This window comes from Sapajus apella, unplaced genomic scaffold, assembly GCF_009761245.1.
Source record: "Sapajus apella isolate SASKATOON/1434 unplaced genomic scaffold, GSC_monkey_1.0 scaffold40, whole genome shotgun sequence".
Lineage (NCBI taxonomy): Eukaryota > Metazoa > Chordata > Mammalia > Primates > Cebidae > Sapajus > Sapajus apella.
In genome coordinates, this window is record NW_022436980.1 from 19,185,381 (window position 1) to 19,213,065 (window position 27,685).

A 27,685-nucleotide genomic window follows, 5' to 3' on the forward strand; every position below is an offset into this window, starting at 1 on the left:
TTCCAGATCTGTGTTAAAAATAAGTCAAGAATTGATCTAGAACAACAAAAACAAAAACAAAAGCAAAACAGGGTAATGTATTCTGATTTGTGTCAAACATTCTTAGACCTGGAAGAAGACAGTTAACACAACTTTTGAAAAACTGCCCTGTAATATGTCAACAGAACGACTTCCTGTTGCTCAACATAGAGGGTCATCTTGACTAGCTTAGTTGGCTAAGGGTGTTTTCACCATCCAGACTAGGATGTCCTTAATCTTCTCCACCATTCATTTATAATGGCTCTTTGATCGATGATGGAGAGATATGATAGTGACAGTCCAGATAAATTTCCTGACCACAAATCCCTTTGATTCAAATGGGGTACAGGGTTCATGGTGATAAATATGGACACCTACTAACACAAAACTTTCTGACATTTGTACTACAAATGGCAAGAACTGTGAGGCAGAGTGTAAAGAACACTATTTGAGGAAAGAGGGTGGTTAGGATTTAACTTTCAGTTGTGAAGTCACAGGTGAGCCCCCAAATAACTAAGTAATCTCAGTCACGTTATTTCTCTGAATTTTGAGCTCCATTAAAAAAGGAAGGAGATTATTAGCCATAAATAGCAAAGACTTGGAACCAACCCAAATGCCCATCGATGATAGACTGGACAGGGAAAATGTGGCACATATACACCATGGAATACTATGCAGCCATCAAAAACAATGAGTTCGTGTCCTTTGTAGGGACATGGATGAACCTGGAAACCATCATTCTCAGCAAACTGACACAAGAACAAAAAATCAAACACTGCATGTTCTCACTCATAGGCGGGTGTTGAACAATGAGAACACGTGGACACAGGGAGGGGAGCACTATACACTGGGGTCTGTTGGGGGGAAATGGGGGAGGGATGGGGGGGTGGGGAGTTGGGGAGAGATAGCAAGGGGAGAAATGCCAGATATAGGTGAAGGGGAGGAAGGCAGCAAATCACACTGCCATGTTTGTACCTATGCAACTATCTTGCGTGTTCTTCACATGTACCCCAAAACCTAAAATGCAATAAAAAAAAAAAGAAAAAAAAAGGAATGAATGAATGGCATTTTCAGCAACCTGGATGAGACTGGAGACTATTATTCTAAGGGCAGTAACTCAGGAACGGAAAACCAAACATCGTATGTTCTCACTGTTATGTGGGAGCTAAGATATGAGGACACAAAGGCATAAGAATGACACAATGGACTTCGGGGACTTGAGGGGAAGGTACCCTCTATGGATAGGTGGTTAATGCTCACCATTTGTGAAAACTTTAATTTGTCCATCACATTTTCTTCCAGACTCCTCCATCCACACCCAGCTTAAGATATGAAAAAATCAGCCAGTGATTTGATCGGCTTGCAAAGGTGAGTTGGATAGTGTTTCTTACATGAATCTCCACAAAAGGCTATACCTTGGCAATGTTAGCAGCATCAGCAAGCAATTCTACCTATAAGCAGGATGTCGTGGGCCCTGAATTAAAGAATCCAGGGCAACCTACGCAGTAACAAAAGTAACCAAAGTCACTAAAACGGCTTATATTTGGAAAAAAGGTTTATCAATAGCTTGATGATAGAACAAGCTGTCAAGGCTTGATATTAGAATTATTTTGGAAATTCTTACCTTTTATAGTGACCCCTGAAGCTTCTTGTTAATCTGATGTGAAGCCTTCTTCTACGGGACATAAGATATGAGTAGTAAACACAGATTGCTCTGTGACAGCTGGTATTTTATGGCTAAGCTCAGTTCCAAAACCAGAAATGTATATTTATGCTAATGTGCTAGCTCAAAATTGAAGTAAAGCCTACTTGACATTTTGGAGATTGTCTTTAGACGAGGGCCTGCCAAGGATAGCCTTTCCTGTAGGTGACGAAGATTCAGCAGTAGTTGCCTTTTGTGGAAGGAAAATACAAGTTGCATAGCTATGGTTTTATATATCTTTTGCTTTCACCTGTGTTTTGAAACATTGCATGGCTGCTTCTAAATTGTTCTTTTTAAACCCTTTGATCCATCTCATTATGGGTCAGACATAATATGGTATAGAAAAAAGGCAAAAATATTCTGAGCAGATAGGAATCCAAATCTGGTTTTTTCATAGACTATGTCATATTGGGGAAGACAATTTACCCCTCTTAGCCTCAACGTTCTCATCTTTTAATTGGAAATAATAAGTCCTGGCCAGATGTGTGGCTCATGCTGTAATCTCAACACTTTAGGAGGCCAAGGCAGGAGGATCGCTTCAGGCCAGGAGTTCAAGACAAGCCTGGGCAACATCATGAGACCCTGTCTCTACAAATTTTTAAAATAAATTAGCCAGGTGTGGTGGTGCAGGCAGATAGTTCTAGCTACTCAGGAAGCTAAGGCAGGAGGATTGCTTGAGCCCACACGTTTGAGGGTGCAGTGAGTTACGGTCATGCCACTGCACTCTAGCCTAGTGATGGAGCGAGACTCCATCTCTATCTTAAAAAAAATAGTAAGTCCAACCTCAAAGATATTGAATGAGATAGTATTTATGAAAAATTGTAACACAAACTACAAATGCTGTGTTATAATTATTACTATTCATTACATCATTAGCAGATCTGGAATCCTAGAAAGTAAGGTCTCTATAAAGCAATGAAATTTATTTAAGGGACAATAAGAATTTGTAAGTGAAGCATTCCTTAACTAGGAATGCTCTTCACAGAATTAGAAATATTTTTGTTCAATATAGTGTCCTGTATTTGTTGATGTACTTGGGCATGATCGGGGTTTGCAGATTCCAAGAAGAACAATCTAGATTTGGTGTACTGAGAATGTCTATTACCTAAGGACCGCATTGCCAGAGCACACCTTGTTCCCTCAGTCTTGTTTACCATCATTATTTGCTGATAGTATAACCAGTGGGGGTCCTCTGAGTATACAGTTGTTATTCAGGCTTTGCTTCAATCTTTTTGTTCCTTAAAAAAAAATGACATGGGTTGAAGAAAAAGTTTGATTCTCATGGGTTGATACCATTTCCTTCTTTTATATATTTGGAGGTCCTTCTAGAATACCCAGGGAATTTGTTATCAGTTTCTGTAGCTGGATTATCTCATCAGTATCTTCACAGTGGCACTAATTTCTACTATCATGAAATTGATCCTTCTTAAGGGAGTTGTGGCAACACCTTCTACAAGGAGCCTCTTCCTTCCAGGGGAGCCATATTATGTAATTGCAGGCCCAGTTTTGGCCATGTAAACAGAAAGATCTTTATCATCCTGCAGCGTGGCTGGGGATCTTAACGTTTTGGCTATACAGGGTTTTGTGAAAGTTACCTTTATTAGTGTGGGTTTACCACGGTTGGAGTGACTTGTGTTTTACTCATGGACATTTATGAGTACTGTTACAAATTCTGCATCATGCTGGGTTCAGCCTGCTTTTCTGTATTCAAGGTCACTCTCTGCCAGATGAATGGCTGGCTGTGAAAATTCTTGGTATCATTTTGGTGACTGTAGAGCACATACCTCTCTGACAGTCATCTTTCCTTTCAGTTTTATTCTTCCTTGCATATGTAAGCAGAACACTGGTATGACTGTGTTCAGTTGGAACAAGGATGGTGTTTCTTAATTGATCTTCAGATATCCTGCAGTCCCCGTGTTCTCCTCACCCTGCTGAGAAATGCACTTCATCTGGCTTTTTGGGTAACATTTATTTTAAGTCCTTCCCCTTTAATCTCCGTGAGGTGTAAAGTTTATTCAGGCTTTTTCTTAGGTCACTACAAACGTCAAATTTGTTTAGCCAAGTGGCCCTGACTGATGAACTCTGCATACAAGATAATCCCTTAACAATATTGTCTAAGAAGTCTTAGTTTTGCAAAAATTACTGTGAACTAACCCAACCCTAAATTCACTGCATTGAGGAACAGGAGTACAAAACCGTTAAATCTACAAACGATTCACTGCATATATCACAATAATAAGTAATAAATCATAACAAGAATCCATAGGTACTAGGGTGATTGCCATTATGTCTTAAATTTTCTCACTCTTTTTTTTTTTTTGCTAATTTTCAGAAAAGTGATTAAAAGTCCTTTTGATCATCACTGGCCAAAGGTAATGGATTGTATATAGATATCTAAACTAGGGGTAGAGAATGTACTAGTTAGGACATAAATCACATAAAGAATGAAAACAAATGATACAATTAGAAAGTCGTATGGATGTGGATGAACCTGGAAACCATCATTCTCAGCAAACTGACACAAGAGCAGAAAATCAAACACCACATGTTCTCACTCATAGGCAAGTGTTGAACAATGAGAACACATGGACACAGGGAGGGGAGCACTACACACTGGGATCTGTGGGGGGAAATAGGGGAGGGACAGTGGGGGGTGGGGAGTTGGGGAGAGATAGCATGGGGAGAAACGCCAGATACATGCGAAGGGGAGGAAGGCAGCAAATCACACTGCCATGTGTGTACCTATGCAACAATCTTGCATGTTCTTCATATGTACCCCAAAACCTAAAATGCAATTAAAAAAAAAAAAGAAAGTTGTATGGATGAATGCTGCACAGGAAAAGACTTTTTTTTTCTTTTTCCCAGCAAAAACCTCATACACATTAATAGAAAGAGAATGAGCTTTAAGAATGGCAGAAAATAACAACCAATTATGACTGAAGAAGCTGGTCCTGATGGAAAACATGTGCTTCCTTGTGTTTGCAGTTTGGGTAGGCTCTCAGTGCTGCAAGCACGTTGGAAACAGAAGGGAAATTGTTCTGACTTTTGTAAAAGTCAGGTTTAGTCATGCCCAGGGCTGGGGACATGAGTGCTCCCTGAGCCTCACATCTTTGGAATATGTGAGAGAACAAAGAGGTTTTGCCACGATTGGCTTTCCTTGCAGACTTTCCCTTCATTACATTCCAGCACAGGGGAGCACGTGGTGTTGGAGCAGGCCCACCGTCGGTTTGTTTAGAATCACAAGGCAATACGCTGTGGGTTACCAGCGCAGGCAGTTCATCTGTTACTTTTATTCATTTCCCATTCTGAGTTTTTAGGGAGTTTGGGGAGTTTTGGTTCTTAAAGAACAGGTTTAATTCAGTGTATAAAATATTAGAATGTTTTTCTTCCACTGAATGACAGTTAAACCACTTTCTCTGAGTACATAAGCTCCTCCATGGTTATAATTTAAGCAAGTTTGGAAGCTGTCATGCCATTAGGATGCTTCTTAGTTACGCATCAAGTCTTTCTTTTATTTTATTTTAATTTTTTTGAGATGGAGTCTTGCTCTGTCACCCAGGCTGGAGTGCAGTGGTGCAATCTCGGCTCACTGCAACCTCCGCCTCCTGGGTTCAAGCGATTCTTCTGCCTCAGCCTCCCGAGTAGCTGAGACTACAGGTGCGTGCCACCACACCCAGCTAACTTTTGTATTTTTAGTAGGAGGTTTCATCATGGCCAGGATGGTCTCGATCTCTTGACCTCATGATCCACCCACCTCGGCCTCCCAAAGTGCTGGGATTACAGGCGTGAGCCACCACGCCCGGCCATCAAGTATTTATTGAGTGGCTGAAGGAAAGATAATATTTTGGTAAGTACTTGAGCAAACATTAAAGATCTATAAGTCAAATAAATTGCCTTCATGTAAACTGTTAAAAAAAAAAAAAGATCTATAAGTCTGAGGATCTGAAAGATGTCAGTTTTATCCAGAGAAGAAGTTAGGCACTACAAGAATCAGAGTTAGTAATCATGCAAACAGAGTTTTCTGATAGATGGCCAGGGATGGTTTTAATTTTGAATATTATAGTTGGACTGCAATATTAAGCCTCTTACCACTTTTAAGAACTTCTAGTACAGAAAAAGGAACATGTCCATAAGGATTTCCGTGAGTGTGGACTGAACCACTTCAGCTGGAGAACAGGATGCCAGAGTGTGTGTGCATCACCTCAAAAAGCCACAGCCCATGTCCAGGAGGCAGCTTCCCATGTAGAGGAGCAGGAATTGGTCCAAACTTCATAAATTCACAACGTACTCAATGCTGTGCAATTAGAATGCTTTATTCACCTAGAAAAGTAATGTCCACCAAGTCATACTTCTAGCATAATCACAAGAATTTGAACGCTTCCTGGGTTGAATATGAGCTGGGCCCTTTCCTGGAGGAATTGCCACACAGAGAAACAGCCAGGAGCCCATATTGGCCCTGAGCCCTGAGCATCTTCTTTCTTCAACAAGCATTTATTGAAAGGCTGCTGTATGCCAGGCACTAGGCAAGATGCATGGGGAAGAAAGATGGATAAAGCATAGTCTGACCTTGAAGAACTCACCAAGTAGGTGGGAGACAGACGTGTTCATAACTACTAATGAGAAAGTGTGATAAATCCTGCACTGATGGTTGAACGAAGTGCTATGAGCACAGGGAGGAGAGAGTTAAGCACTAGTTAACACTAGTGAAGAAGTTCTGAGTTGAGAGGGTCCTTACAGCTTACCTAGTTCTTCCAATGCAGGATGCTCACTATAGCATCCCTGACTGATGGTCCTTCAGTCTTTGCTAGATTTCCTTCTGGAAGTGGCTCAATGCATTTTTAGGCATCTCTATTAAATAAATTGATGCAAATGGTTATCTGACAAATGGTTATCTGATGCAAATGGTTGTTCTGAGTCTATCATTATCTGTCATCTCATTTCGTCCTCACCTCAGGATAGGTACTTCTAATATTCATTTTTTTCTCATGAACAACTGTGGCTCACAGAAGTAAAATAGTTTGACAAATTTATATATCCAACGATGGCTGGAACAAAGTCGTAAATCCATAGTCTGACTTCAAAACTGTGTTCTTAGCCTTCCTGATACTCTCATGTGCTTCTATTCTGCCATTTGCTAAGAAAAAGAAGTTCAAGTTCTCTCTTTCTTGACAGCTCTTCAAATATTTCAAGAGAACATTCGTGTGTCTATATGGCCCTCACCTGTGACTTCTCTAGACATCCAGCACTTCTCTAGTCATTCACTCTATTTCCAATGTTCCCCAAAAGACATATTTTTCAGACCCTTTACCATCCTAGCCATCTCTGAAGCCTCTCCTGCTTGTTGATGAGCCTTCTAAGATCTCTACAGAATCAATACAGCATTCTGGAAGTGGTCTGTCTGCTACTGAGTGAAATGTGTGTGGCATCTCTTTACCTGGAAAGTGTTCACTTTTAGGGACCACCACATCACATTCTTGACTTTCAATTTGCTGTCGAGAAAGCTCATAGGTCTATTCCACCACCCCATTTTTATTTCCTTAACAAAATTCATACCTTATTTGCAAAAATTTTGGGAACATGCTCAATTCACCTTATTATTAAGTCATACCTTAAAAGAGATAGAGTCAGAAATATTTCGTCTTCACATGGCTAGAAGCTGGGCAGGTGCATCCTGTAGAGGCAAGTGGCTAGGCAGAGTTGCCAAGGGCATTCTTTCTACCCTTGACCCTCTTCAGTTTTTCTCACCTACAGGAGACATCAAGTAAGCCCTTGATGTTAGGTCGTTTAACTTTAGGAAGAATAAAATATGTTCTCTTCAGGTACGTGGCTGAGGCATCACTGTGTTCTATTTGATCTAGCCTCTTTGGGGCTCTGTGAGAATAGAAGAGCTGGATGATGAGGGAATATGTTTTTCTGGCAGGAAGAACTTGGCCAAGTATTCTGAAAGCTATGTTCCAAATCCCATTGTAGAAAGATTGCTCAAGCCTTAACCAGAGCTTCATTTGATGACCTTAGTCACATTAATATTCGCTGGGGACCTGTGTAAATGTTTTAGTGGTAGTTAAGATTTAAAAACTTGAATATCCAGTCTTTTAAAAGTTATAAGTCCTAGTCCTAACTACCACTGCAAAAACTGAGATAATTTAGAAGATCATTAGATTTTCAAGGTGAGCCAGATTTCAAATATAAATCGTAGATACATTTGAGTATTGCAGAATTATTCTTTTAAAGTTACTTGAAGCATGGGAACTGATTAAGCTATAAAAAAGAAAAAATAAAGATACTTGAAGCTAAATGTACTTAAGCATTAAGATATATATTATGGGAACAAAAAGAGCCACTGAAAGATGAAAGAATATTTTACTTTATTATTTTCATTTCGGGTGGGTGATGTGCTGACATTGTAACATGTTTGAAAGAAGCACATTTCACCCATGCATATAAAAACCCAGTCATTATGCTTATGAACTACAAAAAGATTGAGCATTTTTTTACACTGATTAAAACTTGAGGAATACAGTGTGTTTTTCTAGGGCTTTCGCTGCTGGAAATGATCACCTTGCATAACGGCTCTATTTTAAATCAAATGTCACGCTCCACATTAGCAAGTTCTTCATTTAATCAGGCATAGAAAAACCATCTTTCTGGGCTATATTTTTTTAAGACAGAGTCTCGCTTTGTATTTTAATAGTTTGCAGAATGATCTCAATAAGTTGTTTAAATCTGATTTTGGAAAGGAGTCCTCAATCAGAATTCTCAAAGAACAGCTCTTGCTCACATTTCTCTCTGCAATTCTTCATTGGAATTATCTGTATCTAGATTCGTGGCTCTCCAAGTGGGATCCCAGGACCAGCAGCATCAGCATTGTCTGGGTCCACGCCTGAAGGGCACATCTCAGATGTCCCCCAGACCGGCTGCATCAGAAGCTAGAGGATGGGGTCAAACTATGTGTTTTAATATGTCTTCCATGTAATTCTGTTGCTTGCTAAGTTTGAGAACCAACGGGCTCCATTATTTCAAACTTTTAAAAATCATTCAATTATGTTGGGCCAAATTCTGATAAAACAGAATGAGGAGAGGTCTCTACTTCTACTGTGATTACTGGTGAGCAGCGAACTTGGTCATGTGACTGGCAGAGACTCCTCTTTGCTGTATTTCACCACTAATATAAAAGAATGAATTGTTTGCTCTTTCTTTAGGAAATCCATCTAGGTATCCTGGAGTGCCTAGGCCTAAAACTGGCAGAACAGTGCTTACCTCAGCAGTTCAATCAAACTCTCCACCTAACACAGAAAGAAATACCCTTAAGAAAAGATTCTTAAAGATAAGAAAATTCTTACCCTTTGAAAGTCTGCACGAAATAACTTAGCAACCTAAATTTTAGTTAGAAGGAACTTAGAGAATTTCTTTAATTTTATTGCTGTCAAAAGGAATATTATGTTCAAATAGGTAAGACAGTTTTTTCTGATCTTGAAAGCCTGTAAAGACAGTTGCAATCACCTGTAATCACTTTGTTACTGAACTTAAGTTTAATTGCTGTACATGTCAGAAAATGCATTTTTACATTTCCTATGTTATTTGCTGTGTTAGGGTCACATGGCAATTCAAGTGGTGCCTACAAGCATTTTTCACAGTTGACAGTTTGAATACATCCGTTGCCAAATTCTGTTGTGCTTTGGAGCAGATACCTTCTAGGGCTTGTGAAAGCACAGCTCTGGAGAAGATAACCCTCAGGGCTTTGGAAGAGGGGACAGATCTGACTGCCCAAATCAATACAGACTCTTCCAACCGCAACCCAAATCTCTTTGGTCTGAATACTGGAGGAGGTAGGAAATCCTTAGAGTTGAGCAATTAGCCTTTGTGTGTGTGTGTGTGTGTGTGTGTGTGTGTATGTGTGTGTGTGTGTGAATGGTGTGGGATATGTGTAAGGAGGGGATGCTTTCTCTCTAGCTAGTGGGAGATGCTCACGGGGACTGCACACATTCATGACACGGAGCAAAATAAGTAAAGTGAAATTTTATGTTTTACCTACTGTCTCAAGAGTGTTCAGCAAACCAGTTAAAAAGGCTCAAACTTTTAAAGTGCAGGTACAATGTCAAATGATACTCAAATGAATTTTTAAGACTAGGATTGTTACTGTCTTACTTAAGGATTATACTTATCTTAAATGTCATAGGTACTTTCCATTCAATAATGATTCCTTGCGATTTATATATGTAGGCCATAGCAATTCGATAAAATAATAGTACACTTTTATAATGACTGGTTAAGATTTTTTGTTTTTGTTATCAGAGAGCTTCTGAGAACATTTTCTTCCTTTCCTATTTTTAGCTGTGATGATACTTCAGATATATAAAATGTAGCATTCACCTTCTGGGGTAGGGTTCAGTCAAGCTGATCATTCTCACTCTGGAGAGCTCTGTTAGAGAATCCCTCTTTTCACTGAGTTGAGGCAGCTCTCCTTCTGCACTGTTTCCAGGACAACAGGAGACTGTCAATATGAGAGGCTCATGATGAGCCTATGACTCTGTAGAGATCGGGAGAAGAAGAAAATATTTTATCCATTTCACAGCCAAGGAAACAAATACAGACACAAACACCATAAAAGAGGGAACAGGATTCAAATTACTGAGTAAGGATTTTGAATTCCATACTCAAAGTCTACCAGAGTTTCCATATTAGTGTCTCCTAAAGACATTTTATTTGTTTTGCTGAAATGAAAGACAAAATGCATTCTCTTGACCCGTGCCATCCAGTAGAAATACGTGAGCCATATATGTACTTTTAAATGTTCTAGTAACCACATTAAAATGGTAAACAGAAATAAGTGTAATGAATTTTAATAATATATTTTATTTATCTTAGTGGATACAAGATACTATGATTTCACAATGTAATCATTATAAGAAACTAATGAAACCCTACATCCCTTTTTTTGTATTAAGTTTTCAAAACCACAGCACTAGTTTGGACTAGTCACATGTCAAGTACTCTATTGTCACGGGTGGGTCGTGGTGACTCATTGAACAGCATGACTCTGGAATCTCCTTTTTCTACACTTAGCTACTGATCCAACTTCCCCTCTCCATCAAAAATACAAAGTGTCTTTGCAGACATTGAGTTCCGGTCCCTGGGAGCTTTTGAGCAGAGGCTGGGTGACTACCATTTGGTGGGAATATTGTGGAAACTCTCAATAAAGAGTGTTAGTGGAAGTTTGCACAATGGAAGTGTTAAAAATCCCTTCCAATGCCGTTTTTGATGCTGTGATATTGAGAAAGGAGACAAGAAATTGTGGGTTTGGAAAGAACTTCTTTCCATGTTAGACGTGCCGTTTTCTGCCATTATCTCTTGCTTTGTAATTTACCTCTTTACTACTTCTAATGTGAATGCAATGATTACTTATAGGGTGCTATCTAACCTATAAACAACTCTCATAAACACTATTTATTACTCATTCAATTATTTCCTCACTCACTTAGTAAAAGCATATTAGTCCCTACAATGTATAAGTCTCTGTTCCAGGAGCTGGAATGTATTAACCACAGTGGGTAAGAGCGGCATGGCCCCTGGGCCCATAGAAGATTCAAGCTCATTTGTTCCTATTCTTCCTTACCTCTGGATTTTGGAATCTCCCCACCCATGTTTGGCTTGAGTCACAAAAATAATGGTCTGATCAGTCTCCTGGTATAAAATGTCAACCTGTGCCTGTCGCAGAGTTGCCAAGTGACGAGAAAACTGAAGATGGTGTTCTCAGCTTCTCTGTTGTGATTAAGGCACTAGAAAAAACCAGCACCAATGAGAAGTAAAATCTGCTGACGTTTAGCTCTACGCACGAGTTGAAATTGTCATTTGCATTCAAAGCCCCTTTGCTGTCAGCTAGTTGCCAGATAGACGCTTAATGTCCTTTGACTCTCTGCTACACCTTTTTGTGCCTCATCCCAAAGTTCTGGAAGAATTAAAGCTTTTTCTGAGCCATGTTTATTAATTGTGATGCTTCCGCTTTAGCGAAAGAAAAATAATGGAAACCTCGGGTGTCAGAAAAACTGATTCTTGGGCCTGATAGAAAAAGAAATGAGGATTTCGGATGAAGGAAAATCACTCATAGAAATATTTCAGGGATTTGATTATGATGTTGTACAGTAAGTTTGAAAATACTCTGTCTCATTCATTTAGTTCTTTAGTGTCCCAAAGCACTTTGTGAACTCCGTTGCTAAATTCTACGGTATTCAACTTGTCTGGAATAGCTTCTAACAGTGTCCTGTTACCACCAGAGAGCAGCAGAGAGCTTGGCCGCTTGACTTGATCTCATTAATTAAATAGCTAAGAAGAAAAAGAGGCAGCTGATTAGCTACCAAAATGTTCACCCATTAGCCTGTCTCCCCACTCTTTCACCCCTTCTCTCTCTGGGGTGTGTGTATATGTGACTTTAATGATTTACGTCATTGGTTGGGAAGGGTTTTCTAACTTGTCTAGGAGCTTTGGGGATGGGTCAAGATGCACCTCATTCTTTCACACTCACCCATGCCATAGCCTGAGTAATACATGAAGGCAGTGAATCTGAAGTCTGAGAAAGTACAGTTCTTTTTCTGTAGACCAGGCATCATCAAACTGCTGCCCACAGACAAAACCCAGTTTGCTACCTGTTTTTACAAATAAAGTTTTATTTCAACACAGCCACACGCATTTGCTCATGTTTTGCCTATGGCTGCTCTCATGCTACAATGGTAGAATTAAGTAGTTGAGACCATGCAACCATATGGTCTGAAAAGCCTAAACTATTTACTGTCTTGTCCTTTACAGGAAAAGTTTGCTAACCCCTACATGACACCATATCAGTATTTAAATTTAAATTATGGAAAATATAGGAAAGCAGAAAAAGTCCCAGACTGGGGGGTGGGACATTAACAACGATTGTACTAGTCCTGGCTCTGCTGGTTGGTAGCAGTGTGTCCTTGGGCAAGTCCTTTTACATTCTGAGCCCTAGGTGGCCTCATCTGTTAATGGGGACTGGGAGCTCAGGGCGTAGTTGAACTTGGTAGTTTTTTTGTTAATTTTTTTTTTTGTTAATTACTCTTGCTTTTTTATAGTTTTATTGTTAATTGACAAGTAATAATTGTATATATTATTGGGGTACAATGTGATGTTTTGAGATATGTATACATTGTGGAATGATCAATTCAGGCTAATTAGCATATTCATTACCTCAAATATGTATCATTTCTTTGTGGTGAAAACATTTAAAATCCTCTCTTTTAGCTATTGTGAAATATATAATACATTATCATTAACTCCAGTGACCTTGCTGTGCAATAGAACACCAGGACACTTAATCCTTCTACCCAACTGAAACTTCAAACCCATTGATCAATGCCTCCCTTTTCCCCAGCTACTCCCCCTTCCAGCCTCTGGTATTCATTACCTTTGTTTTTGATATATATATTGTATATATGTTCCAAATTATTTATGGGAGTATCATTTTTCTGTCTCCCCCAGGCTTCAGTCTTCCTCTGGGAAAATCTCTCCAGTGGACAGCTTGTAGGTTGGCATCAATGCCCTAACTCCCACTAGGCCTTTCCCTAGTAACTAGTGCTTTTTTTTCCTGGTGCCTTGACTCTATGTTAATTCCACTCACGGTTTCTGCTCTTCATCTAGGGCCATTGTTTGAACTCTGGCTTCCAATGTAACTGGCAATCTGATTTTTGGAATCTGCCCTTCTGCTTCCTACCCCTACCCTGAGGGTAAAAGGCACTCCCCTTCCGCATTCTCTTTCCTTCTTCTACTTTCAAGTCTCCAGATTTGATGCCATAGGATTTCTCTGCTGGGCCAGCTTATATTATATATCAGAGAGGTCTGGAGTCAGGCTTGCATATCCTTGGGAATTGCCTTAATTTAACTTGAAAGAACAGGTAAAAGGATGAGATCAGTGCTTCGGTTACTTACTCTTGCTAAGCAGGACTCATTTTTCTTTTTCTGAAGTCTGCATTTGGAGGCCTATAGCCTACATCCTTGAATAGCTTTTTTAGAGTTAAGTTATTAGCGATCATACTAAATATAAATGTAACAACTTCAACAATTCTGCTTTCAGATTTCTTGTTGGAATGTCCACTAATCTGAATCAGTATTGATTTCCAAATGTAAACATAAAGAAAAGTATATGAAATAAAAATTTACTATTATATACAGTTCGACTCGACATTTTAGTTTATTACTCTTTTCGATTGATTTATTGGATTAATTAAATATTAAGTTGATAAATTACCTACATTAATTAGTGTTGGGAATATGATAGTCAAAAAGCAAATAAGACACTGAAATTTTTGGAAAGCACAAAATGTAAAATAGAACCTGATTTAGTCTAAATATTTGTACCTATGCATGCTTTTTAAAAATGTAAATACATAGCTAACGCCCTTTACCATCAATCTTAATGTTTGCATTTCTTGATTTATTCACTATTAATGTATAGAATATTCATTAGCAAAATGCCTGTTATGCATCTGGGAAATCACTGATCGGATTTGTGTGCCCCAAATTTCTGATGCCTAGATTTTATAGTGCAGTTAGATATAAAAGTGTTATTATCTATACTGTTGTGGGGGTGTTTAAGTCTGTGTGCTAAGATGCTAGTCAAATTTTGTATTAAAGAGGAAGGAAGCTCACTTTAAAATGTAGCCATTATTATTTAAATATTTGGCCCTTCATAGATGGAGATGATGCTGTTGATACCTTAGCCACTCATATATTTTTTGAAACAACTGGTTAGGTGAGTCATCTTACAGTGTACACTCTTCCCAGTTTCTCCCAGGCCCAGAGGTGTGTGTGGAAGATTTGGGGTCAGAGAGTTGAGTTCAAATGACTGCTCTACCACTTATTACTGGGTGATTTTGGCTCAATCTTTGAGTGCCTGTATCCTTATCTATCACAGAAATGAAACACTCACCTTGCCTATCTCGTAAGATAGCTGAGAAGGCTAAAAGACAACTTGATGATCGAAATAAAGGTCCTAGTACCCGATGCAAATGCAAGCTCAGTCTGGGGTTAAAGTGAAGCCCAGCAGTCAGTGTATGACCATAGCCCATAGGGTTGGACTGATGACCATGGGGCCTTAGGACCAATTTAGTCAGTCGGACTAACTAGCTTGGTTAATCAAAGTTTACTAATTCACTAACATGGACTAATGAGTCCTTAACATTGATCAAATCAACAAATATAGATTTAATATTAACTATGTGCCTGCCAGTGGGCTTGTGTTGTGGAAGCTATAAAGGAGCTCTCTGCCTGTAAGAGCTTACCACCTAGAAGATAAGGATATATCTGTCAGGTGTAACGGGAAAACAGAAACCATTTAAAGTTTTCAACAGAGGAATTTTTAAAAAATTTAAAACAATCACAAACTGTATATAAAAGACGCAGGTATAGTACAGAGAGGGTGTTGCCGGCTTGCTGCACATCATCCCTGGTACTTCAGTGCGTATTTTCTATGAACAGATGTACTATCCTTTGTAAGGATGATATAGCCATTAGAATCAGGAAATTAACATTGTTAGCTCACTACCGTCTAATCTTCAGACTCCATTCAACTATTCAATAATCATTTTTAACAAAAGGACCCAAGAATCCAGTTTGGAATCATACATTGCCTTTGGATATCGTGTCTCTCTAGACTTGTTCAGTTTGAAGAGTTCCTTAGTCCTCCCTTGACTTTCATCACCTTGTCACTTTTAAAGGTTACATATCATTTGTTTTGTAGAATATCCTCTATTTGATTTTATCTGATGTTTTCTCATGATTAGATTCAGGTTATGTGTGTTTGGTGGGAATATCACAGAAAGGATGCCGTGTTCTTTTCAATGCATTCTATTAGATGGAAAACACTTTTCATGTGTCCTCTTACTGATGATATTCACTATAATCACTTTCTTAGGATGGTATGTCCCAGGTTTCTCCACCGCAAAGTTAATCATTTTCCTTTTGTAGTTAAGTATTTGAGAGGGAGGTTACTTTGAGACTATGTAAATATCCTTTTCCTCATCAAACTTTTAATCCACTTATTCATATCAGCACAAACTGTTGGTTTCTTAATTTGTTCAATAGATTATAATTTTTATTGTCATTATTTTGCTGTTCATATGACCCCTAATTTGGCCAGTGAAAGCTCCTTCAAGCTGACTTTTGTGTACTTTTGAATGCCCCCATCATTCTTTGAGTACTTTCTTACATTCTGGCCCCAAAAGACATTCCAGGCTCATTTTATTCTTTCCCTTCCATAGCCCTGAAATCAGTCACATCTCTCAGGATTTCCTACTCCTTTTAGTGGAGAATAGTATAGAGATGAATACCTGGTATTCCATGCCATATAAATGCGTCTATATGGAGACAAAGATGTGGTTCTCAGTGTGCTCATTGCTATTGCAGTATTGCTGCTTTAAGACCCTCACAGAGGGAATTTAATTCAGGAAACTGATTCAAATGGTGATGGGGAAGCTGGGGCCACCTGATTTGGAAATAGAGTCTTTGCAGATGATCAAGTTGAGATGAGGCAGTAAGGTGAGCCCTAATCTAGTGTGGTGGCTGTCCTTATTAAGGAGGGGGAACATACACACAGGGAGAATGTTGTGACAATAAAGACAGATCTGGGTGATGCATCTACAAGTCAAGGGATGCCAAAAATGGTCAGCAAACTCCCGGAAGCTATGAGAGGGGATAGAACATATTCTCTCAGAGAAAACGTCAGGATACCCTGCTGATACCTTGATCTTGAACTTCCAGGCTTCAGGACTGTGAGACAAAAAATATATATTGTTTAAGCCCTGCAGCTTCTGGTACATTTTTGTGCCGGCCTTCACAAATGAATACACCACATTATAGGTGGGTATCAGGTACTTAATCATCTACTGATAAAGTGGTACTTGGTCACTGACAGTGGAAAGTGGTATAATAAAGGGGCTGAAAAGAAAGGAGCTGTGACCCAAAGACTTACTGTGTCTTCTTCCCACTGTTCCCTGGGACCCACCTAGTCAGTGTTGAGCTCATGGCTCCTCTTCCTCCTCAGCCACTCACCAATGGCACCAGTGGCTGGGAAAAGCCAGTGGCCAGCTCTCTTTGTGACAGTGTTCCAAGCTGGCTCCTGCAGTTGCTCAAGCACTGGGAGCAGAGATTCCAGCTGTCATTTTACTTCCCTCTTATGTGAACAAGCTTGACCTCTTCCCTTCAGCCTCAGGTTTACGTAAGTCTGATATCAGCTCACTACCTGGATATAAGAGCAGAGTATGTAAAATCATATGCAGTTGGTGTGAAGTTAAAATGCATCCTGTGTTCATGGAACAACATTCCTGCTCTCTTGAATATAGAAAAAGAAAAGAAAGTTTCTATTCTGGTTTTTTAGTTGGCTTATTTGATTATTTTGCCTATAGACTGTCATCTGCTAAAGCTAAGTAAAGGCCAGCTTTTAGGTTTCAAATTTATATTGCCAAATTTCTCATGCATGACATATTGGGGATTAATTATATACATTTCATGGAATAGAATAGAGAACCCAGAATATAAGGCTGCACACCTACAACTATCTGAACTTTGACAAACCTGACAAAAACAAGGAATGGGAAAAAGACCATTCAATAAATGGTGCTGGGATAACTGGTTGGCCATATGCAGAAGACTGAAACTGGATCCCTTTCTTACACCATCTACAAAAATGAATCCAAGATGTATTAAAGACTTAAACGTAAACCTCCAAACTATAAAATCCCTAGAAGAATTTTATAGGCAATACCATTCAGGACATAGGCATGGGCAAAGATTTTGTGATGAAGACATCAAAAGCAATGGCAACAAAAGCAAAAATTTACAAATGGGATCTAATTAAACTAAAGAGCTTCTGCACAGCTAACACAGCTATCAATAAACAGACAACCTACAGAATGGGAGAAAATTGCTTCAAAGTATGCATCTGATATGGTTTGGCTCTGTGTCCCCACCCAAATCTCACATCAAATTGCAATTCTCAGTGTTGAAGGTGGGGCCTGGTGGGAGGTGATTGGATCATGGAAGGGTTTCTGATGGTTTAGCACTGTCCCCTTGGTGCCACCTCATGATAGAGTTCTCACGAGATCTGGTTGTTTGATGTATTACCTCCCGCTTCACTCTCTTTCTCCTGCTTTGACCCTGTGAGACATGCTGCTTTCCTCTTCACCTTCCGCCATGATTGTAAGTTTCCTGAGGCCTCCCCAGCCATGCTTCCTGTACAGGCTGCAGAACTGTGAGTCAATTAAACCTCTTTTCTTCATAAATTACCCAGTCTCAGGTAGTTCTTTTAGCAGTGTGAGAACAAACTAATACAGCATCTGACAAAGGTCTAATATCCAGCATCTATAAATAACTTAAACAAATTTAGAAGAAAAAAACAACACCATAAAAAAGTAGGCAAAGGATATGAACAGACACTTTTCAAAAGAAGACATACATGTGGCCAATAATCAAATGAAAAAAAGCTCAATGTCACTGATCATTAAAGAAATGCAAATTGAAACCTAAATGAGATACCATTCCATACCAGTCAGATGGCTATTATTAAAAAGTCAAAAGATAACAGATGCTGGTGAGGCTGTTGAGAAAAAGAAATGCTTATACACTGTTGGTTAGAGTATAAATTAGTTCAACCATTGTGGAAGACGGTGTGGCACTTCCTCAAAGACCTAAAGACAGAAATACCATTCAACCCAGCAATCTCATTACTGGGTATATCCCCAAAGGAATATAAATTGTTCTACTACAAAAACGCATACACTTTTATGTTCATTGCAGTACCGTTCATCACAGCGAAGACACGGAATCAACCTAAATGCCCATCCCTGATAACTAGATAAAGAAAATGTGGGTTTATACCACATGTTCTCACTTATCAATGGGAGCTAAATAATGAGAACACATGGACACACAAAGGAAAACAAAACACTGTAGGCCCTTTTGGAGGGTGGAGGATGGGTGGAGTGAGAGGATCAGAAAAAATAACTAATGGGTACTAAGCTTAATACCTGGGTGATGAAATAATCTGTACAACCACGTATGGAAGAAACCTGCCCATGTACCCCTGAACCTAAAATAAAACTTAAACAATTATATACATTTCAAAAGGGTACTCATCAAATAGTGAAGATTAATATCTCATTCCTCAGGAGATGACACATAACTGGAGGTACTCAGTGTTACCTCATGTGGCAGATACAGTTCAGTCCTATCCGCAGAGAACTGACCTTTATGGAATCTGGCCTCAGTATTGAATATATTGCTGACATATGCTATGTGATATTGCATGCTTATTACTATACGTAACCCACAACACAATGCACTCTTGCTATTAAGCCTATGTTTTTGCCTATGAGGACTTGAGACAAAGTAAAACTTTTACCTCTAAGTACTTAGATGTAAAACATGTGTCACTGATGTTAGGAAAGGTGGCAGGACAAAGGCCCTGGGGTCTGGGCTATGGAAAAACTGGAGCCTATAGCTTTTCAAAAAGTAATGACTTTCACGATCATTTATATAGGACTATATTTAATGGGCTCCATATACTGAGTAATGATTATGTCCTGTTTTCTCTATAAAAGTAAGAAGTGGGGTAATTTTCAAATGTTTTCAACTTGCATATTTTTAATTCAAACGAAAATATTCCTCTTTTTCTTTATGTGGAATATTCTGGTCATTCTTTCTCTTTGAACTCCTGGCCTCTTGTTCATAGTCTCACATGTAGCAAGGATGCATGGAGAATAGATAACATTAGCTTTCTGTCTTTACACATTTTATCATTAGGTAGAACAAAATACATTTTATCATTAGAACAAAGTACATTCATCATTAGAACAAAATCCGGTGCCTGGTGCTGTTTTCCTCACAGTGCACCTGTACCCCAAGGGGAAAATCAAACCTCAGGATAAACACATCATCTCTTGTGGGAGCATCAACTTGACTCCAGGGTATGAGAAGTAATATGATTTTTATATTAAAACACACCCAGATTTATTGTAGAATAGAATATGTAATCTGTATGATTTTTAAACACAGAACACAACTGTGCACGGCTATTTTTTTTTGCAAGATGTGAGCAATATAAGGTAATATTTAAAGCTGAATCTCTGGACTCAGGTGAACGACATAAAACTTCGCTTGACTGGGCAAATTTTTAAATCGTTTTATCCCTCAGTTTCTTTGTCTATAAAGTGGGGCTGATGATCACGTGTAACTTACAGAGTTGGCATGAACATTAAAGGTACTTAGCTCACTGTTTAGCACATGGTAAACACACAAACGTTAGCTATGATGCTGCTGGTGGCAGTATGATCAGAACCTTGAAGATGAAAATGGATGCTCCTTCACTAGGGGTGAAGATGCTTGCATAGTGCTGCTCTGGAGAAATTAAGTCCTACTTCTGCCCTCTTTTTCCTGGGTCAGCGTATTCAGAACATACTGAGAAACTGGCCCAAAGCACAACTGTGAAGGAGCAATTGTTACCTTTGACCTCAGAGCCAATGGTGCTCGCAGGTTGGTGCATAGTCTTTGGATCATTAGGAGTAAAACATCACCTGGAGAGAAACAGCTGGGAAGGTCGGATTGGCCAGTGAGTGGGCAAGGATGAAGAACCATAGATTTTAACTTAAGGGTTTGCAAGTGGCCCAGCTGCCCCAAGAGAGGTGTCGGGCCCGAGGTTAAATATTTATTAGTGTCAGGTGAGGTTAAGTAGTGAGGTTAAATATCAGGATGAGAACTAGAAGGTGCTAACGCTACTCCTCTCCTGCGGCCATGACTGAACTTACTAATGCATTACCACACGTTTTCAAGCCGAGGGCAGGTAAGGTCTCAGAATTTTCCTCAATTTGTTGCTCCAGGCAAACACTACTAAATGATTGTCACTTGAGATTTTTTCTGGGTAGCTCTTCAGAAATTCCAGGAGCTTTGGACACTATTATTTAGAAAAGTCAGCAACAGAAGTGGCTTCCAAGACTCACCTGCTTGGAGAAAACGTCTGTGACTCATGATATTTTAGTTTCTATTTCCTACAAACAAGTGGTGGTTTTTTTTTTGTTTGTTTTGTTTTTTTTTGAGACAAGAGTCTTGCTCTGTCGCCAGGCACCAGGCTGGAGTGCAGTGGCTCAATCTCGGCTTACTGCAACCTCCGCCTCCTGGGTTCAAGCCATTCTCCTGCATCAGCCTCCCGAGTAGCTGGGATTACTGGCGTGCGCCACCATGCCCAGCTAATTTGTGTATTTTTTAGTAGAGACGGGATTTCACCATGTTGGCCACGGTGGTCTCAATCGCTTGACCTCGTGATCTGCCCGCCTCAGCCTCCCAAAGTGCTGGGATTACAGGCATGAGCCACCGCGCCCGGCCCAAACAAGTGGTTTAATCCAGCTTTCAGGATGAAGACCAGTAAGATAAAGCTAATGACAGCAGCTGGAATGACGTATACCAAACTCCTAACTTTTCTGATGTGTTTGCCATTTAAAAAGAGTTTGTTAATAAAAATGAGTGGGTGTCACGTTGGAATTTTATGCTGTGGGGTTTTGCGTAGATTCCTGCCTGATTCTGCCTAGACTAGTCGGTGCTTTCTGTTCTCAGGTGGGAGGTGTATGTGTAGGTTACACCAATGCACAGGCTGTACTAATGCACAGGCACTCAGGCCAGTGCCGAGCAAGGCTCCAGGGGGGGAAGTTAGGTCACAAAGAAGAAGGCGGGTAAAGAGTGAATGTCGTGTTCAGTGGGTGAAGCACAAACCTGAAGTTGTTTTACTTTTTGCCAGTCATTACCGCTACCTTCATTAAGTCGAATCTCCCTTCTCTACTGTGTAGCAAAGAATTGAACTTTCTGGAGACCAAGGCTGAGGGTTGCTTTAAGCTCAGGAATTTGAGGTTGCAGTGAGTTATGAGCTATCCCTGCCACTTCAGCCCGCATGACAGAGCGAGATCCAGTCTCAATAATAATAATAGTAAAAGTAATAAAACTCGCCTCTGCACTGATTTCTGGGAGGAATTCTCTGAGTCCCTGAAATGTCTAGCTGATAACAATGTTTCTGTTTACCCGGAGGCCTTGGGCCACACTAGATCATCTAAGTGTGATTAAGGTGGGGGCTTTGGTCATGTGTTATTGGTTATGTGAGCATTTACCATGCATACATTAGAGCCTCAATAAAGACTCTGGACACCAAGGCTGGGGAGGGCGCCCACGGTTGGTGGTATCAGTGTGTATCATCCCACCTTGTTCTGGGGAAATTAATGCTGTCTGCGACTCTACTGGGAGAGGACAATTGGAGGCTGCATGAGTGGAACTCTCCCGGACTCTGTCCCAGACTCTGTCCCGTGCCTCTCTTCTTTTGGTTGATTTTAATGTATATCCCGTCTCTGTAATTAACCATCATCACGTGTATGACAGATTTCAGTGGGTTCTGTGACTTCTAGCAAGTTACCAAATCTGAAGGTGGTCTTGGGAATCCTTGAACTTACAACTGATGCCAGAGATGAGGGTGGTCTTGGGGACTGTTCCTTAACTTCCCATCCACTTAAAGCAGATTCCCTTATGATACCATGGATAGATTCGGTAGCTGTCCAGATCCTTTGGTTAGCGAGGATCTATTGAATTTAGAGGTCCAATTTTAAAGTTTCAGTCTCCTTCATTGCCAGCCAGATTTGTAGCTTGATGTAGGAGGGGTAGGCCTTGGTCTTCTCTTTCAGTCTTGGGCCCCTCACTGTGGGAGTACGTGGTCTTCCTCTGGAATTCTCCCTCTTCTACTAAGCCTCCAGCTTCACATTTGGTTTGAGCCTTGATTAGAGAGAGGAAAAGAGACAAACATTGCACTTCATTAGTTGTCCTTGTTTTTTTAGCTAACCTTAAACAAACGCTGATGCCCTCTGTGTGGCAGGTGTCAAAAGTGCTGGTGCCTCATGGGTCATGTGGTGGGCTCTCCCAGGGTTTGACGGGTGGCTGCCCACTGCAGAGTCCTGATTATACCTGTTTACATCCTCCAAACCTCGTCTAAGCTGCCTTAGTGCTGGGGGCTCTCCTCCTGGGAAGAGGGCATTGAACAGATTATTCAGATTACATTTTTCAGGTCACTTGACAATATGATTAGGGTTCACTGTGGCTGAGCTCTTCTTTGTTACCTGTTTAGTTCTGTTCCCTGGTGGCCAAAGGGTAGACTAGTGGTACTTTGTCTTAGGTAGGCTTTACAGTCTTAAAACTTATTGAAGGCTTTGAAGAGCTTTTGTTTATGTGAGTTATAGCTATCAATATTTACCATCATAAATTAAAACTGAGAAATTAAAAAAAACTTTACTCCTTTAAAATAATAAACCCATTGCATGTTAACAAAATTAATTTTTTATTTTTATTTTTATTATTTTTCTTTTTGTTTTAAATATGTTATACTTTAAGTTCTGGGATACATGTGCAGAACATGCAGGTTTGTTACATAGGTATACATGTGCCATGGTGGTTTGCTGCACCCATCACCCCATCATTTACATTAGATATTTTTCCTAATGCTATCTCTCCCTAATCCCTCCACCCCCTGCTATCCCTCCCCTAACCCACCACCCTCCAACGGGCCTCAGTGTGTGATATTCCCCTCCCTGCGTCCATGTGTTCTCATTGTTCAACACCCACTTATGTGTGAGAACATGCGGTGTTTGGTTCTGTTCTTGTGTTAGTTTGCTGAGAATGATGGTTTCTAGTTTCATTCATGTCCCTGCAAAGAACATGAACTCATTCTTTTTCATGGCTGCATAGTATTCCATGGTGTATATGTGCCACATTTTCTTTATCCAGTCTATCATTGATGGGCATTTGGGTTGGTTCCAAGTCTTTGCTATTGTGAACAGTGCCGCAATAAACATACGTGTGCATGTATCTTTATAATAGAATGATTTATAATCCTTTGGGTATATACCCAGTAATGGGATTGCTGGGTCAAATGGAATGTCTATTTCTGGATCCTTGAGGAATTGCCACACTGTCTTCCACAATGGTTGAACTAATTTACACTTCCACCAACAGTGTGAAAGAGGTTCCTATTTCTCCACAGCCTCTCCAGCATCTGTTGTCTCCAGATTTTTTAATGATCACCATTCTAACTGGTGTGAGGTAGCATCTCAACGTAGTTTTGATTTGCATTTCTCTAAAGACCAGCGATGATGAGCATTTTTTCATATGGTTGTTGGCTGCATAAATGTCTTCTCTTGAAAAGTGTCTGTTCATATCCTTCACCCACTGTTTGACAAGGTTGTTTGTTTTTTCCTTGTAAATTTGTTTTCGTTCTTTATAGATTCTGGATATTAGCCCTTTGTCAGATGGGTAGATTGCAAAAATTTTTTCCCATTCTGTTGGTTGCTGGTTTACTCTAATGATTGTTTTTCTGAGCAGAAGCTCTTAATTAGATCCCATTTGTCTATTTTGGCTTTTACTGGCATTGCTTTTGGTGTTTTAGTCATGAAGTCCTTGCCCATGCCTATGCCCTGAATGGTATTGCAGGGTTACTTGACAACATTATTATGGTTCATTGTGGCTTCCTGTTACCTCTTTAGTTCTGTTCCCAGGTAGCCAAAGGGTAGGCTAGTGGTACTTGGTCTCAGGTTGGCTTTACAATCTTAAAAATTATTGAAGCCTTTGAAGAGCTTTCATTTACGTGAATTATAGCTATCAATGTTTACCATATAAGAAATTAAAACTTGAGAAATTAAAAAATACTTTACTCTTTAAAAATAATAAACCTATTACATGTTAACATAATTAATTTTTTAAATAAAAATAACTAAATTTCCTCAAAGTCAAAGAGAAGAGTGACATTGTTTTTCATTTTTGCAAATATCTTTAACATTTGACTTATAGAATGACAGCTGGATTCTTATTTTATTCTGCATTTCAATTTGCCATGATTTTAAAAATTAAGGTATCCAAACTAAAGCTGGCTTAACATAGATACACAGTTTGAAAAGGAATTGTATTTTTGTAGCCTTTTCTGATTATTGTGAGTAGTCTTTTGAAATACTGCATCAAAATTTAACAAGTGGTAGTTTCTTAAAGGCTGATTGCAATGCGGAGTCTAAAACCATATCATGAATTTTCCTACTCTGTTACATTTAAACCCATTGGTCCTTCTTCCACGCTGAGTAATCTCTTACCCATGCATGATTTTGTAACGTGATGCAGTGGTCATTTGAAAAATATTGGTTTACTTAGCTACTCAGATCTTCCATATGTGGACACATTTCATTATTTAATGTCTAAAAGAAATCACACCATGAATCTCATTAGAAGTCTAAGCATTGGGAGGCTGTCAAATTCACTGTGGTGGACACAGGGTTTCCAAAATTCTTATTTTAATTTGAAAAGTTGAGTTTTATCTTTTGTAGCAAATACTCTCAGTGGTATTCCTGACCGAGCATGGCGGCTCATGCCTATAATCCCAGCGCATTGGGAGAGCGAGGCAAGTAGATCCCTGGAGTCCAGAAGTTGGAGACAAGCCCGGGCTACATGAAGAAACTCCCATCTCTGAAAAGAAAAGAAAAAAGAGAAAAGAAATTAGCCAGGCATGGTGGAACATACCTGTAGTCCCAGCTACTTGGGAGGCTGATGTTGGAGGATTGAGCCCGGGAAGCAGAGGTTGCAGTGAGTTGAGATCACACCACTGCACTCCAGCCAGGGTGACAGAGTGAGACCCTGTCTCAAAAAAAAAAAAAAAAAAAAAAAAGGTTTTCCTAAAAGTTAAAGGTTTACTTTGTTTATTTTGAGAAAATATCTGCCAAATACCCAAGACTGAATAACCACTCTTTGTTATTCATTCTTTCACGTGAAAGTGGGGATAGTGGTGAGCAGACTAATAACTATGTTTTAATCTAGAACACGTTAATATGTTACCTTACATGGCAAAAGGGGCGTGGCAGATGTAAGTCGGTTAAAGCCCTTAAGAAGATTATCCTGAATTACCTGGTTTAGCCCACTGCAGTCACCAGGATCCTTATGAGTAAAAGAGAGCGGCAGGAGATCTGAAGATGCTCTGATTCTGGCTTTGAAGATAAGGGTCCATGAACCAAAGAATGCAGGTGGCCTTTAGAAGATAAAAAATGCAGGAAAATGGATTCCCCCCACCCCACGAGTCTCTAGAAGGAACACAGCCCTGCTGACACCTTGATTTTACCCCAGTGAGACCCACGTTGGATTTCTTACCTCCAGAAGTGTAAGATAATAAATTTGTCTTGTTTTAAGCCACCAAGTTGGTGGCAGTTTGTTACAGTAGCAATAGAAAATGAATATGGTATTCCATGAAACAAACCAATTACTTCAACTCACAACTCAAACAATCACACAAGTGCTTCTCCTGAAAACAACGTAGTGTTTCCGTAAGCAGCACAAACGCTTTGTGTTCTTCCCATCCATTTTCTCACAGAATATTAAAATACAAACCAAGTGACGAGATTCCATACGTTTAATAATTTTGGTATCAAGATGATAATGATCTTGTAGAATGAGTTAGGGAGGTCTACCTCCTCTTCAATTTGGGGGGATAGTTTCAGTAGGACTGCTACCTGCTCTTCTTTGTACAACTTGTAGAATTCAGCTATGAAGCTGCCTTGACCAGGGTTTTTTGGGTTGGTAACGTTTAAATTACTGATTGAATTTTATACTTGTTATTGGTCTGGTCAAGGATTCAGTATCTTCCTGGTTCAGTCTAGGGAGGTTGCGTGTTTCCAGGAATTTTCATTTCCTTGAGGTTTTCTAGTTTGTGTTCCTAGAGGTGCTCATAGCAGTCTCTGAGGATCTTTTGTATTTCTGTGGGATCAGTTTTTATGTCATCTCTGTCATTTCTGATTGTGCTTACTTGTCTCTTATTTTTTTTTTGTTCATTGTTAATCTAGACAGGGATCTGTCTTGTTTAGCCCACTGAGTATCTACCCAAAGAAAAAGAAATCGTTCTACCAAAAAGACACCTGCACCTGCATGTTTACTACAGCACTGCTCACAATAGCAAAGTCGTGGAATCAGCCTAGGTGCCCATCAGTGGTGGATTAGATAAAGAAAAGGTAGTACAGGCCGGGCACGGTGGCTCACGCCTGTAATCCCAGCACTTTGGGAGGCCAAGACCAGCGGATCACTTGAAGTCAGGAGTTCAAGACCAGCCTGGTCAACATGGCAAAAGCCCATCTCTACTAAAAAATAAAAAATTGGCTGGATGTGATGGCAGGCACCTGTAATTCCAGCTACTCTGGAGGCTGAGCAGGAGAATCGCTTGAACCTGCGAGGTGGAGGTTGCAGTGAGCTCAGATCACTCCACTGCACTCCAGCCTGGCGATAGAGTGAGACTCCATCTAGGAAAAAAAAATTGAATGAGGTCATTAGGGTGGTACTCTAATCTGACAGGACCAAGGTCTTTGTAAGAAGAGGTAGAAGGATCAGATACAGTCCCCTCCCTCCGCACACACAGAAGAGAGGCCACATGAAGAAACAGTGAGAAGGGGGCAGTCTACAGGCTGGGAAGAGAAAGTGTTTGGGAGACACCCAGGGCTTCACGGAACAGTGCAGACTGCTGGGGTAGGTCCTCATTTTACAACCATCTTTAATCTCCACAACATGTCCTCCTTCTTATGGAGGCATGGGAAGAGCCAAAGTGCTACCGGACGAGAACTCAGCTTGTAGGTTCTTGGCCTCTCTAACCCCGAAGAATGGGGAAAGGGCCCCGGAGGAGCGGTGAGTTTACTGTTCAAATAAATATTGTGGTCCCAAAAAGTTTTGCAGAAGAGCGATCTATTAGACAGAGAGAGAGAGAAAGAAGACAGCTCCCATGCTGTCTTGGGAGGGGATCCAGAGAAGAAATTCATCCAGGTAGGAGCAGCTGGAGTTTTAACCCTTGAGTTATTCCCTCCCCATTCATGTTCTCGTCTAATGAGAGGAGCTCTCTCAAACTTCCTCTGGATTGATTGATCT

The 27,685-nt window shown here is 40.0% G+C and overlaps 1 long non-coding RNA gene and 1 other non-coding gene across 2 annotated transcripts; one reads left to right on the top strand and one right to left on the bottom strand.

Annotated features, from left to right (window-relative positions):
• Positions 1-1,149: 1,149 nt before the first annotated feature.
• LOC116565549 lies at positions 1,150-27,435 on the top strand. Its single transcript, XR_004275495.1, has 3 exons — positions 1,150-1,246; positions 16,982-16,987; positions 27,423-27,435. It is a non-coding gene; the product is annotated as an uncharacterized LOC116565549 (long non-coding RNA).
• Positions 8,098-8,200, bottom strand: LOC116565634. Its single transcript, XR_004275550.1, has one exon. It is a non-coding gene; the product is annotated as a small nucleolar RNA U13 (small nucleolar RNA).
• Positions 27,436-27,685: the final 250 nt, after the last annotated feature.